Source organism: Pseudophryne corroboree, chromosome 6 (assembly GCF_028390025.1).
Source record: "Pseudophryne corroboree isolate aPseCor3 chromosome 6, aPseCor3.hap2, whole genome shotgun sequence".
In the NCBI taxonomy this organism is placed as follows: domain Eukaryota; kingdom Metazoa; phylum Chordata; class Amphibia; order Anura; family Myobatrachidae; genus Pseudophryne; species Pseudophryne corroboree.
This window is the reverse complement of record NC_086449.1, coordinates 836,666,652-836,673,558: the sequence shown is the minus strand read 5'-3', so window position 1 is coordinate 836,673,558 and position 6,907 is coordinate 836,666,652.

The following is a 6,907-nucleotide window of genomic DNA, read 5'->3' as shown; positions in this document are numbered from 1 at the left end:
ATTTACTCTACTAGAGCTTCTGTTTATGTACCTGATACTGTGCACAATCCGGAGTACTCCAGCCTGTATTTACTCTACTAGAGCTTCTGTTTATGTACCTGATACTGTGTACAATCCGGTGTACTCCAGCCTGTATTTACTCTACTAGAGCTTCTGTTTATGTACCTGATACTGTGCACAATCCGGTGTACTCCAGCCTGTATATACTCTACTAGAGCTTCTGTTTATATACCTGATACTGTGCACAATCCGGTGTACTCCAGCCTGTATTTACTCTACTAGAGCTTCTGTTTATGTACCTGATACTGTGCACAATCCGGTGTACTCCAGCCTGTATTTACTCTACTAGAGCTTCTGTGTATATACCTGATACTGTGCACAATCCGGTGTACTCCAGCCTGTATTTACTCTACTAGAGCTTCTGTTTATGTACCTGATACTGTGCACAATCCGGTGTACTCCAGCCTGTATTCACTCTACTAGAGCTTCTGTTTATATACCTGATACTGTGCACAATCCGGTGTACTCCAGCCTGTATTTACTCTACTAGAGCTTCTGTTTATATACCTGATACTGTGCACAATCCAGTGTACTCCAGCCTGTATTTACTCTACTAGAGCTTCTGTTTATATACCTGATACTGTGCACAATCCGGAGTACTCCAGCCTGTATTTACTCTACTAGAGCTTCTGTTTATATACCTGATACTGTGCACAATCCGGTGTACTCCAGCCTGTATTTACTCTACTAGAGCTTCTGTTTATGTACCTGATACTGTGCACAATCCGGTGTACTCCAGCCTGTATTTACTCTACTAGAGCTTCTGTTTATATACCTGATACTGTGCACAATCCGGTGTACTCCAGCCTGTATTTACTCTACTAGAGCTTCTGTTTATATACCTGATACTGTGCACAATCCGGTGTACTCCAGCCTGTATTTACTCTACTAGAGCTTCTGTTTATATACCTGATACTGTGCACAATCCGGTGTACTCCAGCCTGTATTTACTCTACTAGAGCTTCTGTTTATATACCTGATACTGTGCACAATCCGGTGTACTCCAGCCTGTATTTACTCTACTAGAGCTTCTGTTTATGTACCTGATACTGTGCACAATCCGGTGTACTCCAGCCTGTATTTACTCTACTAGAGCTTCTGTTTATATACCTGATACTGTGCACAATCCGGTGTACTCCAGCCTGTATATACTCTACTAGAGCTTCTGTTTATGTACCTGATACTGTGCACAATCCAGTGTACTCCAGCCTGTATATACTCTACTAGAGCTTCTGTTTATGTACCTGATACTGTGCACAATCCAGTGTACTCCAGCCTGTATATACTCTACTAGAGCTTCTGTTTATGTACCTGATACTGTGCACAATCCGGTGTACTCCAGCCTGTATTCACTCTACTAGAGCTTCTGTTTATATACCTGATACTGTGCACAATCCGGTGTACTCCAGCCTGTATTCACTCTACTAGAGCTTCTGTTTATATACCTGATACTGTGCACAATCCGGTGTACTCCAGCCTGTATTTACTCTACTAGAGCTTCTGTTTATATACCTGATACTGTGCACAATCCGGTGTACTCCAGCCTGTATTTACATAACTAGAGCTTCTGTTTATGTACCTGATACTGTGCACAATCCGGTGTACTCCAGCCTGTATTTACTCTACTAGAGCTTCTGTTTATATACCTGATACTGTGCACAATCCGGTGTACTCCAGCCTGTATATACTCTACTAGAGCTTCTGTTTATGTACCTGATACTGTGCACAATCCAGTGTACTCCAGCCTGTATATACTCTACTAGAGCTTCTGTTTATGTACCTGATACTGTGCACAATCCAGTGTACTCCAGCCTGTATATACTCTACTAGAGCTTCTGTTTATGTACCTGATACTGTGCACAATCCGGTGTACTCCAGCCTGTATTCACTCTACTAGAGCTTCTGTTTATATACCTGATACTGTGCACAATCCGGAGTACTCCAGCCTGTATTTCCTCTACTAGAGCTTCTGTTTATGTACCTGATACTGTGCACAATCCAGTGTACTCCAGCCTGTATTCACTCTACTAGAGCTTCTGTTTATATACCTGATACTGTGCACAATCCTGTGTACTCCAGCCTGTATTTACTCTACTAGAGCTTCTGTTTATATACCTGATACTGTGCACAATCCAGTGTACTCCAGCCTGTATTTACTCTACTAGAGCTTCTGTTTATGTACCTGATACTGTGCACAATCCGGTGTACTCCAGCCTGTATTTACTCTACTAGAGCTTCTGTTTATATACCTGATACTGTGCACAATCCGGTGTACTCCAGCCTGTATTCACTCTACTAGAGCTTCTGTTTATGTACCTGATACTGTGCACAATCCGGTGTACTCCAGCCTGTATTTACTCTACTAGAGCTTCTGTTTATATACCTGATACTGTGCACAATCCGGTGTACTCCAGCCTGTATTTACTCTACTAGAGCTTCTGTTTATGTACCTGATACTGTGCACAATCCAGTGTACTCCAGCCTGTATATACTCTACTAGAGCTTCTGTTTATATACCTGATACTGTGCACAATCCAGTGTACTCCAGCCTGTATTTACTCTACTAGAGCTTCTGTTTATGTACCTGATACTGTGCACAATCCGGTGTACTCCAGCCTGTATATACTCTACTAGAGCTTCTGTTTATGTACCTGATACTGTGCACAATCCAGTGTACTCCAGCCTGTATTTACTCTACTAGAGCTTCTGTTTATGTACCTGATACTGTGCACAATCCGGTGTACTCCAGCCTGTATATACTCTACTAGAGCTTCTGTTTATATACCTGATACTGTGCACAATCCGGTGTACTCCAGCCTGTATTTACTCTACTAGAGCTTCTGTTTATATACCTGATACTGTGCACAATCCAGTGTACTCCAGCCTCTATATACTCTACTAGAGCTTCTGTTTATATACCTGATACTGTGCACAATCCGGTGTACTCCAGCCTGTATTTACTCTACTAGAGCTTCTGTTTATGTACCTGATACTGTGCACAATCCAGTGTACTCCAGCCTGTATTTACTCTACTAGAGCTTCTGTTTATGTACCTGATACTGTGCACAATCCGGTGTACTCCAGCCTGTATTTACTCTACTAGAGCTTCTGTGTATGTACCTGATACTGTGCACAATCCAGTGTACTCCAGCCTGTATTTACTCTACTAGAGCTTCTGTTTATGTACCTGATACTGTGCACAATCCGGTGTACTCCAGCCTGTATTTACTCTACTAGAGCTTCTGTTTATGTACCTGATACTGTGCACAATCCGGTGTACTCCAGCCTGTATTTACTCTACTAGAGCTTCTGTTTATGTACCTGATACTGTGCACAATCCGGTGTACCCCAGCCTGTATTTACTCTACTAGAGCTTCTGTTTATATATCTGATACTGTGCACAATCCGGTGTACTCCAGCCTGTATTTACATAACTAGAGCTTCTGTTTATGTACCTGATACTGTGCACAATCCGGTGTACTCCAGCCTGTATTTACTCTACTAGAGCTTCTGTTTATATATCTGATACTGTGCACAATCCGGTGTACTCCAGCCTGTATTTACATAACTAGAGCTTCTGTTTATGTACCTGATACTGTGCACAATCCGGTGTACTCCAGCCTGTATTTACTCTACTAGAGCTTCTGTTTATATACCTGATACTGTGCACAATCCGGTGTACTCCAGCCTGTATTTACTCTACTAGAGCTTCTGTTTATATACCTGATACTGTGCACAATCCGGTGTACTCCAGCCTGTATTTACTCTACTAGAGCTTCTGTTTATGTACCTGATACTGTGCACAATCCGGTGTACTCCAGCCTGTATATACTCTACTAGAGATTCTGTTTATGTACCTGGTACTGTGCACAATCCGGTGTACTCCAGCCTGTATATACTCTACTAGAGCTTCTGTTTATGTACCTGGTACTGTGCACAATCCGGTGTACTCCAGCCTGTATATACTCTACTAGAGCTTCTGTTTATGTACCTGATACTGTGCACAATCCGGTGTACTCCAGCCTGTATTTACTCTACTAGAGCTTCTGTTTATGTACCTGATACTGTGCACAATCCGGTGTACTCCAGCCTGTATTTACTCTACTAGAGCTTCTGTTTATATACCTGATACTGTGCACAATCCAGTGTACTCCAGCCTGTATTTACTCTACTAGAGCTTCTGTTTATATACCTGATACTGTGCACAATCCGGTGTACTCCAGCCTGTATTTACTCTACTAGAGCTTCTGTTTATGTACCTGATACTGTGCACAATCCGGTGTACTCCAGCCTGTATTTACTCTACTAGAGCTTCTGTTTATGTACCTGATACTGTGCACAATCCGGTGTACTCCAGCCTGTATTTACTCTACTAGAGCTTCTGTGTATATACCTGATACTGTGCACAATCCAGAGTACTCCAGCCTGTATTTACTCTACTAGAGCTTCTGTTTATGTACCTGATACTGTGCACAATCCGGTGTACTCCAGCCTGTATATACTCTACTAGAGCTTCTGTTTATGTACCTGATACTGTGCACAATCCGGTGTACTCCAGCCTGTATTTACTCTACTAGAGCTTCTGTTTATATATCTGATACTGTGCACAATCCGGTGTACTCCAGCCTGTATATACTCTACTAGAGCTTCTGTTTATGTACCTGATACTGTGCACAATCCAGTGTACTCCAGCCTGTATTTACTCTACTAGAGCTTCTGTTTATATATCTGATACTGTGCACAATCCGGAGTACTCCAGCCTGTATATACTCTACTGGAGCTTCTGTTTATGTACCTGATACTGTGCACAATCCGGTGTACTCCAGCCTGTATTTACTCTACTAGAGCTTCTGTGTATGTACCTGATACTGTGCACAATCCGGTGTACTCCAGCCTGTATTTACTCTACTAGAGCTTCTGTGTATGTACCTGATACTGTGCACAATCCGGTGTACTCCAGCCTGTATTTACTCTACTAGAGATTCTGTTTATGTACCTGATACTGTGTACAATCCGGTGTACTCCAGTCTGTATATACTCTACTAGAGCTTCTGTTTATGTACCTGATACTGTGCACAATCCGGTGTACTCCAGCCTGTATTTACTCTACTAGAGCTTCTGTTTATGTACCTGATACTGTGCACAATCCGGTGTACTCCAGCCTGTATTTACTCTACTAGAGCTTCTGTTTATGTGCCTGGTACTGTGCACAATCCGGTGTACTCCAGCCTGTATTTACTCTACTAGAGCTTCTGTTTATATACCTGATACTGTGCACAATCCAGTGTACTCCAGCCTGTATTTACTCTACTAGAGCTTCTGTTTATGTAGCTGATACTGTGCACAATCCGGTGTACTCCAGCCTGTATTTACTCTACTGGAGCTTCTGTTTATGTACCCGATACTGTGCACAATCCAGTGTACTCCAGCCTGTATTTACTCTACTAGAGCTTCTGTTTATATACCTGATACTGTGCACAATCCGGAGTACTCCAGCCTGTATTTACTCTACTAGAGCTTCTGTTTATGTACCTGATACTGTGCACAATCCGGTGTACTCCAGCCTGTATTTACTCTACTAGATCTTCTGTGTATATACCTGATACTGTGCACAATCCGGTGTACTCCAGCCTGTATTCACTCTACTGGAACTTCTGTTTATGTACCTGATACTGTGCACAATCCGGTGTACTCCAGCCTGTATTCACTCTACTGGAACTTCTGTTTATGTACCTGATACTGTGCACAATCCGGTGTACTCCAGCCTGTATTCACTCTACTAGAGCTTCTGTTTATGTACCTGATACTGTGCACAATCCAGTGTACTCCAGTCTGTATATACTCTACTAGAGCTTCTGTTTATGTACCTGATACTGTGCACAATCCGGTGTACTCCAGCCTGTATTTACTCTACTAGAGCTTCTGTTTATGTACCTGATACTGTGCACAATCCGGTGTACTCCAGCCTGTATTTACTCTACTAGAGCTTCTGTTTATATACCTGATACTGTGCACAATCCGGTGTACTCCAGCCTGTATTTACTCTACTAGAGCTTCTGTTTATATACCTGATACTGTGCACAATCCAGTGTACTCCAGCCTGTATTTACTCTACTAGAGCTTCTGTTTATGTACCTGATACTGTGCACAATCCGGTGTACTCCAGCCTGTATTTACTCTACTGGAGCTTCTGTTTATGTACCTGATACTGTGCACAATCCGGTGTACTCCAGCCTGTATTTACTCTACTAGAGCTTCTGTTTATGTACCCGATACTGTGCACAATCCGGTGTACTCCAGCCTGTATTTACTCTACTAGAGCTTCTGTGTATGTACCTGATACTGTGCACAATCCGGAGTACTCCAGCCTGTATTTACTCTACTAGAGCTTCTGTTTATATACCTGATACTGTGCACAATCCGGAGTACTCCAGCCTGTATTTACTCTACTAGAGCTTCTGTTTATATACCTGATACTGTGCACAATCCGGTGTACTCCAGCCTGTATTTACTCTACTAGAGCTTCTGTTTATATACCTGATACTGTGCACAATCCGGTGTACTCCAGCCTGTATTCACTCTACTAGAGCTTCTGTTTATGTACCTGATACTGTGCACAATCCGGTGTACTCCAGCCTGTATTTACTCTACTAGAGCTTCTGTTTATATACCTGATACTGTGCACAATCCGGTGTACTCCAGCCTGTATATACTCTACTAGAGCTTCTGTTTATGTACCTGATACTGTGCACAATCCGGTGTACTCCAGCCTGTATTTACTCTACTAGAGCTTCTGTGTATGTACCTGATACTGTGCACAATCCGGTGTACTCCAGCCTGTATATAC